The following is a 15,401-nucleotide window of genomic DNA, read 5'->3' on the forward strand; positions in this document are numbered from 1 at the left end:
GTATAATAACCAATAGAAAAAAGATCTGTGTTTAACCATAATTGACACTTTGGTGCTTGATAAAAGACAGCGACAGCTGAAAGCAGTGGGCAACCACACCACTCTTCTGAAAAGCTGATGGTTGTTAATGTTAATTTAGGAATGCAGGGTCCCAAGGTTTACTTGTGAGTGGTCTATTGTGATCTCTCACCATTCTACAATCCATGGATACAGTTATATCAATCAATGATTTCACTGCAGCCCCCCTCAGTCTGTCAATAAAAGCGATCAGAGTGGCTGTTACGTTTTACTGCCCTGTAAAGTGAGCGAGAGAGGTCAGTCCTAATGAGCATGTGGTCACCAATATTCCCAGTTATAAAGAGGGCGCTTCATCAGGGAGCCGGTGGCAGCAGGTTAGAGCCCTGTGCTTCGGACAGGCCATTAGGTTGATTGCCAGCAGCAGGTCACAGGGTTCAGGCTCACACTGTCAATTCCCATTTATGTGAGGGTGACGTGCTTCCCAGAACACTGTCCGTTGCTCACATTGCCTACACTTGAATTATGTACATGAGTGAAAAAGTACATTAACAGAAATCAATCCACCCAAAAAGTCCTTTTAAAAAGAATGATTTATATACTTTTGGTATTCATGTACAGGCTGGGGGCATATAAGGGCCAACACAGGGTATATGCTGTAAAGATACTAAACCAAAAGGTGCTGAAACCAAGACAACAAAAACTTGTCTGAGATGGGCTTTAAAATACACGTGTGCCTGAAAATATGATATTCCTCCAAGCTATTACTCAAGTGATAGTGCCCGTCGATGAAAGCTCTACCGTGTGATAGGTGACCGCGATTGAAGTTATGTGCCCCAAGGTGTAGGCGAGGGCGCTAACGAAAGTAAAGGTCAACAATCACATGGTAGAGCGTTCTTTAAGAGGGCACTATCGCTATTAGAATTTTTTTTATCTCATTACGATGGTCCTTGTTTGGGTGTTCAATTATTATTTTGCTTAGTAACACTGGCTCAAGTTCCCCATTTATCTTAATCTGACATGATCTCAGTTTGGTATTTGATACAGTATACCAGAAAATCCATCTTGTTAAGGCTGTTTATGTCACTAGGGGATTTATTTCAGCCTGGCCACAAACTGTCAACTGGGTCCCACTCCTGGAATCCCTACATTGACTTTAAGATCCTACTTTTGTTCATATACAAGGTCTTAGTAAACCCTATGCCCAACCATCAGGCTGAGCTGCTTTGTCCATCTCTCCTGCCAACACTCAGGGCTCTAAGTGCCTGATTGATCATCCATGCAGCAATGATTCTCTGGCTGCTGACGGGAGATTACTGCCTGCAATTTGTGTTTCTGTGATTCCCAAAATTCACTTAACAACCAGCCCTTATTAAAAGGTCAGCTCATTGATTTTTCTGAATTAAGTCTATTTTTCTTCTTTGGGATTTCCCACCATATCTAGTTGTATGTTAAATTTGAATTACGATGGCTCTATCCAAACAAAACAACAACAAACTACGATATTAATTATTATTATTTAGCCAGGATGACCCTATAATAATGTCCTGCCATCATAACCACTAACTTGAATCTATCTCATCTGTATAATTGATGGTCTTGTTTGTGCATCCACAGTCCCACACAACTATTGTTTTCAATTCATAATGCAATTACATACAGCACAAATAAAACATATATCAGCTAAGACATAAACAAACTATTTACATAAACTACTTAGTTAAATGCATCACTGTGTTTGGGCAAACATACATCCTGTATCTAGTGTTTGATTTTACTATGGTAGAGGTGAAGGACATCAATGCAAAGGCTAGCTTGATAGTAGTTGTTAAGTACTGTGACAAGACAGCTTGCCTCGGAATCTTTTCATTAATTATTGTCTAAACTGCCAGTTTAAAATGTGGGGTAAGGTTTGGCTGAATGAAATTGAAGTGGGGTATATGCCAGTATGCTGCATGCTTGTAAGCTTCCTGTACTGGCTTCCTGTCAATTATCTTTGTACAATTAATGAAAATTATGTATTAACATTAATAGCAACAAAAACTAAATTTTAAAGTGTTTTAGTCAGAATTCTAGCGGTGGTATTCTGAACCAGCTGTAATTGAGACACCACAGCTTTTGGGTTACCAGAGAGCAGTGATTTACAGTAATCAATTCTAGATGAAACAAAGCCATGCATTAGTCTCTTGGCATCAGATACGGAAACAATTGGTCAAAGTTTGGCTATATTTCTCAAATGGTAAAAAGATACATTTGTAATATCCTGGGTTTGTTAAGAAAGATGGTCAGCGTCCAAATAGGCTGGGTTAATTTAGATTGGCAGAAAACATTGAGAATTATTCGAATGACTAGGTATGTCTTCAGGAGAACTGACTCGCATGCCTCAGTCATGTGGTCAGACTCCACAGCTGAAGCATTTAATCTATCCAATTGAAGTAGTGCCAGTTCCCTGGTATCAACCATCAGCTTCCTCTCGGGGCTCTTGTACTGAAAATGACTTCATCACACACTGTCAACTTACCGTGCCCTGCACCAACCATGCTTCGTCTTGGCTTATTTAATACAAGCTCTCTGGCAAACAAGTCTGTTTTAATTAACGATTTTATTCTTGAAACAAATTTAGACATTTTTACTTTAGTTGAGACGTGGCTGAAGCAAGACGAAAATGCATCCCTGGTAGAGGCCTGTCCTTCAGGTTTTTCCTTCTATCAGAAAGCGTGTCATAAGGGACGAGGTGGTGGTATTGCAATCCTTTTTGGCAATGAGTTTCATTTTTCTCATGAAAAAACAAAGGTTTATACATCATTTGAAATCCTATCTTTTATTTTTCATGGCCAGACTCCTGTTTTGGCTGCTGTTATTTATCTTCCCCCAAGAGCCAACTCTTTTCTATCTGAATTCAGTTTGTTTTTATCAACAATTATTGTCAAACATGATAAGATCTTTTAGGTGATTTTAATGTACATGTTGATGTCCTCTTGGTAGAGATTTTCTGGCATTGCCTGGGTTTTATTCAACATGTTACTGGTCCTACTCATATTCATGGCCATACATTAGACTTGGTTAACTCTCGTGGTCTAATTATTCAAAATCTGTCCATCAATGATCTAACGATTGCAGATCACTCTGCGTTTGTCTTGAAATGTTATTACCCAACTCTATGAAACAGCCTCCATGCTGTATTAAAACTAGATCTCTAAATTTATCAACTTCTAAAAAGTCCCTGGAAGCTTTGTCTGTTTTAGATTTTACTCTGATTTTAGTCTGGAGCAGTTGGAGAGTTGGTAGATAACTATAATGCCAATCTGACAAACTTTTTTTTATTTAACTTTTTTCTTCATGTAAAGCACTTTGTGGCGGCCCTCGTTAAAGGCGCTATTCAAAAATAAAGATTGATTGATTGATTAATATAAGTCTCAAATGATAGATAAGGATGACAACCAATGTTTTCATTTCTAGTTTAAGGTTTAATTAGAGATTACTAGGGTCGAGCTCATGTAATCACATTTTTCAGTTCTGAGAGCCCACAGCATAACCTGTTTTATCTGAATGTAGCATTACATAATTCTGAGATATCCAACATCATCCGTGAATTGTTGCTATTTGTGAATTGCCCATAGCAATGCTAAGCCACAGGTCACTGCCTTTAAAAAAACCTTTGTCTTTAAGAAAATATCCTTACATATACCTACCAGGTTTAGTATAAAAAAGCTTTTATAGCGTGGATTACTGCTTGGAGCTGTGGCACCTCATGGCAGTGTAGTTAAAGCAAAGGGATTGAGATTCAGGGCGTGTAAGGTTAAAACTGTGGGACTGTAAGAGACAGTGTGACCTAGTGAGCTGAGGATAAAAGCAGTATGATTTAGTAGTTGAAATCGGGAGGCAGCGTGGTCTTGCGAGGAACATGGAAGCACTAGGGCTGTCATTACAGCCAAACTTCTCCTTTGCCCTTCCCTTCCCTTTCTCTCTCTCTCACTAATCATCCTGACAGCTCAATCAACATGCTGAAAAAGGAGCGTTTCTCTCCTGCACTCCTAAAGGACGTCACGGTTGGTCCATCCCAGCACCATCCCCCTTTCTGCAGGGAACATAGGCATCTCCACTCACCTTGTTGCTACCGTCAGCTTATAGTTTTTTTATTCTCTCTGTTTCTTCGTGTTTACTTTAGTCTTTCTCTCTGAGTCTGGCTCCATGGTTCTCTCTCCACATGTTGTATTCCTCCTACTCCTTTCCTACAGTTTTACAGTCTGTCTTTCTGTCCTGCTTTCCCAGATCACTGTTTAATTCCTTCCTCTGTCCCTCTTTTTTCTTCTATTTCTTTTCCTCTTCTTTGCCTTACTGTCATTTTCTTTAGGCTTACTGTACATACCTCTTTTCTCTCACTTGTTTCTCCCTCCCCCTCTCTCTCATTTCTCTGTCTCTCTCTCTCCCATCTAAGTCTCTCTCTTTTTAACACCCCCCCCCCCCCCCCCATGAATGCCTGGCTCTCTATTGATTGGAGGAAGTGATGGATGGTGCGGCCAAGATGACTGATGGGGTCCCAAGTAACATGCCAATAAGGGGGTCTGGAGGAGCGGTGTCCGGCACTAGAGCCTAATGAAAAGAGACCTGTCCTGGCTACCCTCGGCCCGCCCTGTCCCACATGCAGGGTCCCGCAAGTGCTTGTAACAAATGGGAGTGGTAACGGAGCAGGACGGGGGGTGCAACACGCAAGCTGATATGATGGATTATGAGCTGGGAGAAGAAGACTGTTTCTGTGCTCCAGATTGATACCAAGGAAAATGTTTTTGTCTGCTGTGAAAAATGGTGATGTGTTCTCATGCACTGCAGCCAGGCAATTCATTCTAAGATCATTTCCTCCATCACACGGCTGTTTGGATTTTTTCTTTTTTTGCTTTTCTCAAAAAGAGAGTTTGCGATGAAGCAGTGGATAGCCAAGAGGAAGTGACAGACACATACATTTAGGGGAAAACGTAAACACTGGGGCAGGAATTTAAGGCTGCAGAGTTCCACAATCATGTTCAAATTTAAACAAAACTGCAATGTATTCTGGGCTCTGCATCTATAACACCTCTGCACTGTGCCTTGTGAAAAATAATGGGCATGACTGAATTCTATTCAACAAATGTTCAATAAGTCCATAATGAATTGTATAGGAGTAAAGTGCTTGTATGTGACACACTTTGCCTGTGTAATGAGATCAGATGGTCAGACAGAAAGCACATCTAATACTCAGCACCCTGGCTGACTGCAGTGATATCATTATTTGGTGTCTGCATAGTCTAGTCATAACATTTCTAACACCCTCTATCGTAGTTGCTTATGGCATGTTGCTGTATAAAACAATATGGCTACCATGAGCCAATCAAATTTCAAATGTATTCAATTCAATGATTTGAAACTTATGTCATATATGTTATTTGACTAAAGAGCATTCAAGTTTGTAATTTTGTTGGGTTTTCATTAATCCAAGATGGCCGACCTGGACTAATCGAGATCAAGTCAAGTCTAAAAATATACAGTAGAATTATCCACACCCCTGATATAATGGAACTGAAAGCATACAGTAGCCTCCAGAATTATCCACACCCCTGATATAATGGAACTGAAAGCATACAGTAGCCTCCAGAATTATCCACACCCCTGATATATGGGCAGCAGTGTGGAGTAGTTGCTGCTGCTGTACCCTTGAGCAAGGTACTTTACCTAAATTGCTCCAATAAAACCCCAACTGTATAAATGGGTAATTGTATGTAAAAATAATGTGATATCTTGTAACAATTGTAAGTCGCCCTGGATAAGGGCGTCTGCTAAGAAATAAATAATAATAATAGCTCAAAGTTGTTTTTCAGTATTTGTTGCATAAATTAATGAAAACATGAACAATTGTAAGGCTATCAGTATTGGATATCGCAAAAACATGTCTGTCCAGAATAACTGCATTTTAATTTACAGGGTGTGGATACAGATGTGTTTAGAATCATATGCAATTATTTTGGACAGGTATGTTTTTGCGATGTCCAGTATTGATACTCTTACAACTTTCATGCTTTCATTTATTTATGCAACAAATACTGAATGTACACTGGCATTTATTTTGCTAAAACCAGTTACAGTGTATTAAGGGTGTGAATAATTCTGGAGGCTACTGAATATTCTTGAGCTCGAAATCTAATTTAAAGGCTTGGAAAACCATTATGGTGCTTTGAATTTTGGGTCAAGTGTTCCACAAAAGTCTTTAAATGAATCATTGTCGACCAGTCTTGTAGGTATACTGTTATTCACGAGCATATCTGTCAGTGTGATTGCTCGTCTTTTGTGTTCGTTTGAGTCCAAAGACCAGGTACGTGATAGTGATGGTGATGATGACAGATTTGAAGTGCTTGGTGTATCTTGAGTATGATGCCCGGTTTCTTTCTGCCTCCCTCTTTTCAAATTCTAAAAACTCTTCCTTGTGTTTATTTTTTAAGGTGGTGGAATTTTTCCCAGACAGTTCATGACCACACACTGTTCCGTCTGGCATGATCACCTTGCAAACACTTTTGTTGCATTTAGTCAAATATTCAAAAGAATTCCAAACTGAACATTCTCTCCGTCAACCTGTCATTTTAGCTGACATGACGTCTGCGTGTTACAGAATGGAGGGAGGAACCAGTGGTGTCTTCTGCTACCTATATAATGTAGAGCGCATTGATTGGCAGCTGTCCGTTCATTGACAGCAATGTAAGTCAATTGAACAGTAGAAAACTGAGTGCAGGAAGTTTTGTTTCAGTTTTGTTGCAGTTTTGGACCATGTTCTTACTTTTAGTTTATATTTAGTTAACATTTTTGCTTTTTTTGTTTTTGTTTTTGTTTCAGTTAACTCAAAGGCAGGGATGTTAGTTTTTATTTAGTTAACTGATTCTATTTTCTTACCGTTCTAGTTTTTGTTTTAGTCAACTGAAAAACACTGGCCTAGTGTGTGTAGTTTCCGGTTCATGTCCAGCCCCTGTTACATTGGCAAATAAGTAGGATAGCCTGAGATCGGCAATGTGTCTGGGAAAAGCTTGCTGCACGGGGTGGGTCAGCAGTTCAGTCTCCGGGTAAGGGCTATGGATTGCTAATACAAGGACTTGTTTCAAACAGTTGATGATATTTGACATCTCACTATTGATCTCTCTGCAGTTTATCCCAATAGCTTTCCTGAATAAACAGCAGCTTGGAGGAATTAGCAGGGGATTCAGCCACTTTTTATTCTTCTTCTTCAGGGTTTCTCACAAAGCAGATGATTGATGTCTACGCAATGAAGATGCTCATTTGTCTGAGGGTTTAAGGATTTGCACACTCCAAGAATATTTATAAGTCAAATCTGCCTTTCTGCATTCAGATACACAACATAAACATATGTCATTATGATAGGCACATAGACAATCATTGATGCTTAACTCACATAGAAATTGCTGACTCATAAGTCAATATGCGCCATAAATGGATACAGATGTGCAGTTTACAGTGAAGTACAAGGTGTCTCTATTTAGGGAAAATAAAGGACTCTGCTTATTTAGATAGTTAGGTAGGGATTACAGATATAGGAAGAGTTTGGGACTCTGTTACAGTAAGGTACAACATGGGGGGGGGGGGGTATCAGAAGTGTAACAGATAGTTGTATATAACATATAGAACAGTTTCACAAATATCACAATTTAACTTAGGAATGCCAGCAAGGATACCATTTAAACTAGTTCATGTGTAACTTTGCATTCAAGATAAGATAGCAGTCACAGTTTATTTTGTATTGTAGTTATGTCAGATGACAGGTACAGTATTTCCAAATTATTTCCTTTTATTTTCATTTGGTTTTGGTAGGTTTTAAATGGTTCTGATTTTTGTATTGCTCTTTTGTATAGCACTTTCAGATATATTTGTCATGTGCTTTATAGTATTGAGTGCAACTTTGTTATAATAGTTTAACTGTTGTTCTGTGTAGGTATTGTTTGCACATTTGCAAGTCTTCCGGGAGATTGTAGTTGATTTTCAGCCAGACCATAAAAGTGTGTAATAACTGGACTATATACCCTAAAGCTGAGAGTACAGCACATACACAGTATTTACAAAGGTATGTTGTAACAAAAAAAAAAATTGCATGTATGTTACAGGTAGTTTGAAGTTCAAATCTAGCATGCCTTAATTTGTGTTGGTCGCATGAGCCCATCAACACATCTCCCTCTACTGTGGATCATAAAATAGGGTCATGGGCATATAGAAAAATACTGTAAAAACCCTTAGTAGGGTATCCAGTATAGCCACTGTTAATATGAGGACTCGGGGAAGGTGGGGGTCTGGAAATGGGCGGCTAGCTCTTGCTTCAAAGATCAGGAAATTAGAGATCAGCTAAATTCTTCTCAAGTGCTTAAGAAGCAAACCATCTGTATAAGAATTGTGCCCAGATTACAGTTAACCTCATTCCTCTGTGCAGGATTACACAGGCAGAGCAGGCCTCTATGATTAGGGCATCTCACAGCTGCCAGAAACGCCCTGTCCTGCAAGGGACTAGAACCCCACGCTTCATTTATCTGTATAATGCATTCCAACATTATATAATGATAAACTGTGCCACAATTTAAATGTCGTTTGGATAGTGCCACCTAATAGTAGCCGGGACCCTGTAAATGTGTGACTCAGAATATGACCAACAACAACACCCTTTTATCACAAGACACAAGGTATTACTATCAGCATCATAACAGTATTATCATTACAGCACATAATCAACTACAGAATTCACACACTTAAGGACACATTGAACAAAATATGAAAATTGGCAGAGAATCTCTGATAAACCATGGTTGTGTAGTCCAGATGTTTTGGGGCAGTGCATTTAAAAGCCCCATCATCTTGTAACTCTATCTTTGTCCTTTGTACTTACAACAAACCTAAATCGGCAGGTCGTAAAGAACGACAAGTGGAAGCAACTAATACAGACTCCTTTTTATAAACAGTATTTGTATTCTAGTTAAGTGATAGTGCCCGTTGATGAAGGCTCTATCGTGTGGCAGTTGATAGGAGTTATGCATCCCGAGCTGGAGGCGAGAGCACAAATGAAAGTCAAGGTCAACTATCACAAGGTAGAGCCTTCATCGAGAGGGGGGCACAACCACTATTATTTTTCTCATTATTTTCTTTAAAACAACACTTTCAAACCTAGATTTAACTTGCACTTATAACATATATAATGCAACATAGCTGAAAAGTATTGATTGGCTGGTGTTGGTAGATAAAATATATTTGAACTAACTTTGTCTTAGTAGTATTTAGTATTTGCTGTCCAATAGATGTGACCTGAGCTTTCAGATTGATTTTAAATTTGATTCACAGTTGATGCCATGATGTTTCAGGGGGCATCTGATAGATTCACTGATGATACTAAATGGTTTCTAATTGTAATTATTACATTGATAAGTAAGATATAGAGTAGGGGTTAGCAAGCCTCACAAAGATGTACTTTGTGGACTTCAAGAAAGGAGAAGTTTGCATTTTGTAAACTAGTTTGATAAACCCTAAACTGAACAGCTCAAAACCAATGCAATGCTTAGACATGGCACATCACTACAAAATAAATGATTTTATATATTGCACCCTACTCACATGCAATGTTCTGCCAATAAACCAGCCTAATTCAACAGTATGTTTGGAGTGTAAAAATACATGCTCAGTCATATAATTCAATAAAACTAAAATTAAACTGTTTTTTTATTATTATAATTATAACGCTATTCCAATTAGGCTTCCAAAGTAAGATAATTAAAACAGCATGATTTATATATTTTTAGAACAGTACGTGTATGAATACAGTGGGTTCATCTAAATAGTAGTATACGTTGAAAATACTAGTAACATATATAGCTTGGTCCTGTTAAGTATATGTTATACCTAATACAGGTTGCATTGTAAGCAAAAACAGTGACATACATCATTTATAATAATATGTCACTGTGAAACTCTGCTCTTGTATTAAACTGGAACTATCCAGGGGATTGTGTTGTTTACAATAGTCATTTTCTGGTCCTTTTGTCACCCGGAAACCTGTCTTCTTGCAGCACAGAGAATATGCTCTGATTATACTGTATCTTAATGCTGTTTTGTTTATGTTCAAATTCAGGATTTTAACGGCGGTTTGATGGTTAGACTGTTCACCTGTATAACAACGACCAAACATAAAGCGCTATTAATTTGCTTCAACACCAGTCATCGCAACGGAGACCAGCTAGTTTCCTCCTTCATTTAAAAAAGATGAGTATAAACAGGGCTATGATCCAGTATCCTCACTGAACACATTTGAACAGTAGTGTAGTCCATATTCAAACATCCATACAAGAAAATGAATAAAAACGCTGTGTGCTCTGCAAGCCTGCATACATGAGTAAGGGCAAAACAAGGCAGGCAAGTCGTTCCTCAGGGTTTTGATGATGCATCAGTAAAAGCTGACTACTTCAGATCAATCAGCTCTTGCCGATTCCTTTAATTATTATTTAGTCAATATAGTCAGTTAGACTGTTCTATCCCCCCCCCCCCCCCCCAAGTCATGTACTGTAGTGACACATCTAGTAAACATATACTGAGCTGTATTTTAAAGCTCAGAGGCTCACAGAGGTATGCTGTGTTCTAGAGACTTAATTCTACAAAAGCTGCCCAGATGGTTTAGATCCCATCCAAAGGGATGTGGGTTAAAAAGGATACTGATGTTGTACAGTAGTACATTATAGTAAACACTGTCAATCAAGGAATAGAAACACAATTCATTAACAGTTAAATAAAAATACGGCACTGTTTTATGACATGCTGCAAGGCATATTTCAAAACTTCTACCCCAGCACCCCAATAATCATGTTGGCTCTGCAGGCTCAACCGTGATCAGAATATTTCATTGATGAGGGATTCTGAGCTGACACTCATTCATTATATTATATTGTTCATTTGTGTTGTTGCTGTTGCTACATCCATGGAATACTGAGGTTTCTGCTACCACTAAAGAAGAGATGATGTCATGAACAAAACTGCCAGCTGGGGTGCTCGGAATGCCCAGTAAAATCAAGGTGTTTATTGAGGTGCTAGTCTGCCTGGTAGAGGGAGCAGGTAAGTGGGACCTCAGGGTTTTGATGATGCATCAGTAAAAGCTGACTTCAGATTAATCAGCTGTTGCCTATTCCTTTAGTGATTATTTAGTCAATACACTGGAGTTCCATCACCCCCTCCTACAGTGCATGTATTGACACATCTAGTAAAGATATACTGAGCTGAAAGCTTAAAGGCTAAAAGAGGCATGTTGAGTCTTAACCCTGCAAGATGGTGTCGCTGACATCAATGGAGGATCTGCCTGGCTGGCGGGTGGGCAGTCAGTATCAGGGAGTATATCAAAGCTTTCGGTTGATAAAATCTTGGAATTCACCCCTTTGCAATGAGTTGGTTAAGTGGCTTGACGATGGTGGCGAATGAAAGCGGTATTAATATGAAGTGATGTCCTGAAAGCTCAACTCACAAACTGGCACTAACCCCATCTGGACAATGGCCGTGACTTCTCCCTTGTGTCTGACCACATGTCTGATAAACTGGATGGAGTTTAAGGTCGGCCTGGTGTTGCTGTGTAGGTTCAGTGATTTCAGAGGGCTTCGTGGAGACTGGGGGCGTGGACCCAGGGGTCGTCCAGATAGACATGGCAAGCAGGTTGCAGAACCCAGTAGAAATGGCTGTCGTTGGGCAGGACTCCTGTAACTCCATCAAGGCTTGTCTTCAGCACTTAATTCCTCACCACAGTAATTCCCCACACAGCTCAGGAAAACTGACGGTTCAGTGGGCGCCAAGCCAGCTGTCTCTTCTACATCCAGGAACGAGAGTGGATGTCAACGAGATACCAGCCTCTGGAGGACAAAGGCCAGCCCTGAGCACCAGAGCCAATGTACCCTCCAGAATCCCCAGTCAAGACTGACGACTTCCCATAGCCAGAACCCCAAACTGTGCCCCTCTGACTGTATGACTCACCCTGCACGGCTGTGCTTTCACCAGATGAGCCACTCAGGAACCCCCAAAAATTTAATTTGATACTTTGTCTTACTGTTATAATTCTTCCTCCATCATTTTTCTTATGGCATTGTAACCAAGTGTGCACGTGTGCTGCAGTCTTCCAGGAACCCTTTAGAAATGAGATGCAAATCCTAATAGGTTCTCCCCGGGGAAGTGGTAGAACTGAATTAAAATTGAAAGGGACCGCTCCTGCCCGGTTCTGCACAGCCTATGGATGCCAAGTCTGCACCCTCTGGGGATGCCTGTCCTGCACCGCCCAGGGTTGCCTATCCCTCACCGCCTGGGGTTGCCTGTCCCGCACCGCCCAGGGATACCTGTTCATCACCGCCCGGGGATGCCTGTTCGTTATCCCCTGGGGGTCCTTTGATGCTGACCCCTGGGAATTTGTTGTTGCCACCAGCAGCATTTTTCGATGCCAGGATTTCTGTTGCCAGAGCTCGAGAAGAGGGACCTGCCGGTTACAGATAGGGGGGAGGAGGTGAGGAGACCACCTCCATCATAGTCCCGAGCACCGACCCTGTGCACCTGACCTTCGTGTCTGGACCTATGGTCGCTGGGCCTGACTTCCAGGTCGCTGCATCACCAGGCATAGTTGGTCACCTGGTCTCCTGCTCCACTCCCCCTGGTGGCCCCGATGTCACTGCTCGGTCACCAGGGCTCGCACTTCTGCCTGGGAGAAGATGGACAATATGGGACTTGAGGGAGGGTGGTTGTGTTTTAGAGGGAGGGAGTGGTGGCTGTTTGGGGGGGGATATGTGGCAGAGCCCTGGTAAAGGTATTATTATTTAAAAGTTTTGTTTTGTGTTCATTTGAAATAAGTGATTGTTCTTATTTTTTACACCATGGTTGAGGTTAAAATTCCCCATCCAGCTAAACGCGTGCATAATGTGGCCATCTCCAAATTAATTAAATAATTACCAATCTGGAGATGGCCATGTACATATAAAGAGCACACCAGCCACTCATGAGTGGAAGGGATGAGAGTGGAGAGCAGGAACGAAAGAGCGGTGAGAAAGTAAAAGAGAGACAAAGTTTAAAAACAATTGCTACATGTGCTGGGTTAAGACCAGCACGATACTTGTTTTGTTTTGTTGGAACTCTTATTTTTCTCTGTGAGCTTTCTTATTTTGTATTATTTTGTTTAATAAATAAAGAAAAGAGTGCATTGGTGACTCAGTACTTGTGTATGTCAACTTCCTGGTCTGTGACATCACCCACTCTGCCATCCTGTTACACCTGGACAAACATCTTTAGAATTTCATCTTGTCAGTGAAAAAATAAATGGGGACCACTTTGAACCAAGTTCTCTCCGAAGCATTCTTAGCAGCGTTACCTGCACAGAAAGAACTATGAATTCAGCATTTTCTAGACCATAGTCGCAGTTTACACAAACAAGAAACTATCTCAGCCAAACAAAAACAGCTTAAGAAAGATATATAACATAATACTATGGGTCAGAGTATATTACCACACAACAATATGTCTCTCGTTGATTTTGAGCTCGTAATGCATTTCGTGGCTGCACCACTCATGCATTATGGCTCAAAACCATCCCGAGATTTTTGTGTGGTAATATATTCTGAACCTTATATTATTCTATTTATAATCGTCAAGTAGTCACAAGAGTTTCCTTGACAGATTACAATGATACGGCAACAGATGATTCACACGTTTCAAAAGCACAATAATTAATATAAACAATTAAACTGGCACTGTACCTACAGATGACGACAGGCAGAAAAGCAAGGGCCCTACGAGTTCCAATCAGGGATGTATTCTGAAGGAGATCCTAACAGAGTGAGTTCATCAAAAGGCCCCCTCCAAGGCCTTCACTAATTATTTGTGTTTAGATGGTACCCCTTAGTGAAGTTCCTAATGCAGCTCTTGGCAGCTGGCAGTTTTTCTGCGGGGCTATAAATTTTGTGGGCTGCCCTGATCTTGAAGATGTTGATCCTGTTCCTCTCCTGGATAGGTCCCCTGTGACAGGAGGCGATCGATTTTTGCCTGGGAAAGCGTGGCTGGATTAACACATTGATAAATGGCGGAGGATTGATTTGCACTTAATTGACAATTTAGTGGACCTGTTCTAAACTCCTGGGTTTGGCCTGGGGAGTGAGTATTCGTGGGTAATTTATAGCCTGATCAATAAGTCTTGGCCTAACATCCATAGCCTGAGATAAGAAGGCTGCAAGCCCTGTCAGGGCTGACTCCAGAGAACAGTGTGGAGGGAGAAGAATGGACGAGAGATAGTGAAAAATAGTGAAAATAAGAGAGGTGTGTTGGAGAGAAGGAGAGCTGGGAGAGTGTGGGTGGATCAGGGAGAGAGCCTTTCCTTTTGTGAATCCACCTCAGCACTGCTATAGTGAGTTAAAGAGGATGTTGGTTAATGGCAATAGATGTGCTCCAGGACTTGCAAAGTGCTTGTACTGCACATGTTGTGACAGGTCATCTAGAAGCTGTGATAAATCCAGGCGGTCAAGACAAATTTGAATAAAATGATATTGTTCATTTTAATTTTAGACGGATTGCAAAAAAATGTTTATTGTAATAAAAGTGCAGCAGTGTGGAGTAGTGGTCAGGGCTCTGGACTCTTGACATGAGGGTTATGGGTTCAATCTCAGGTGGGGGACACTGCTGCTGTACCCTTGAGCAAGGTACTTTACCTAGATTGCTCCAGTAAAAACCCAACTGTATAAATGGGTAATTGTATGTAAAAATAATGTGATATCTTGTTATACAATTACCCATTTATACAGTTTTTACTGGAGCAATCTAGGTAAAGTACCTTGCTGAAGGGTACAGCAGCAATGTCCCCCACCTGGGATTGAACCCACGACCCTCCGGTCAAGAATCCAGCGCCCTAACCACTACTCCACACTGCTGCACTCTAGAGGGAGAGTGAGAGGGGAGAGAAACATATGGAGAGTAATACAAATTATTTGAGAGTAATACAAATTATTTGAGAGCATAATGTTGCTATAGGGTGAAGTGACAGTAAGTGTAAACTACAAAATAGGGCAACTTCAGTTTCTTGCAATACCTATTCACTGAACACAGCCATACGCAAAAAAGAGGTTCAAGGACAAGGAACAAGCCGTGCATGCTTTACATACCTTACTGTACAGTAATCATTGTACTGAGAGTCTTCCCAATTCCAAGCACACCCTCCATAGCATTTCTATCATTCTCCACACATAAGAATGTGATTTGAATAATTGTAAACATTAGACACTTGATGTACAGTCTGCTGCATTTACCGGTTGTAAAGGAATGCAGAGCACGCTTTCCAAATCATTTTCTGTACTATACGTCCAGCACAACCAGGCGAC

The sequence above is a fragment of the Acipenser ruthenus genome, chromosome 31 (assembly GCF_902713425.1).
Source record: "Acipenser ruthenus chromosome 31, fAciRut3.2 maternal haplotype, whole genome shotgun sequence".
In the NCBI taxonomy this organism is placed as follows: domain Eukaryota; kingdom Metazoa; phylum Chordata; class Actinopteri; order Acipenseriformes; family Acipenseridae; genus Acipenser; species Acipenser ruthenus.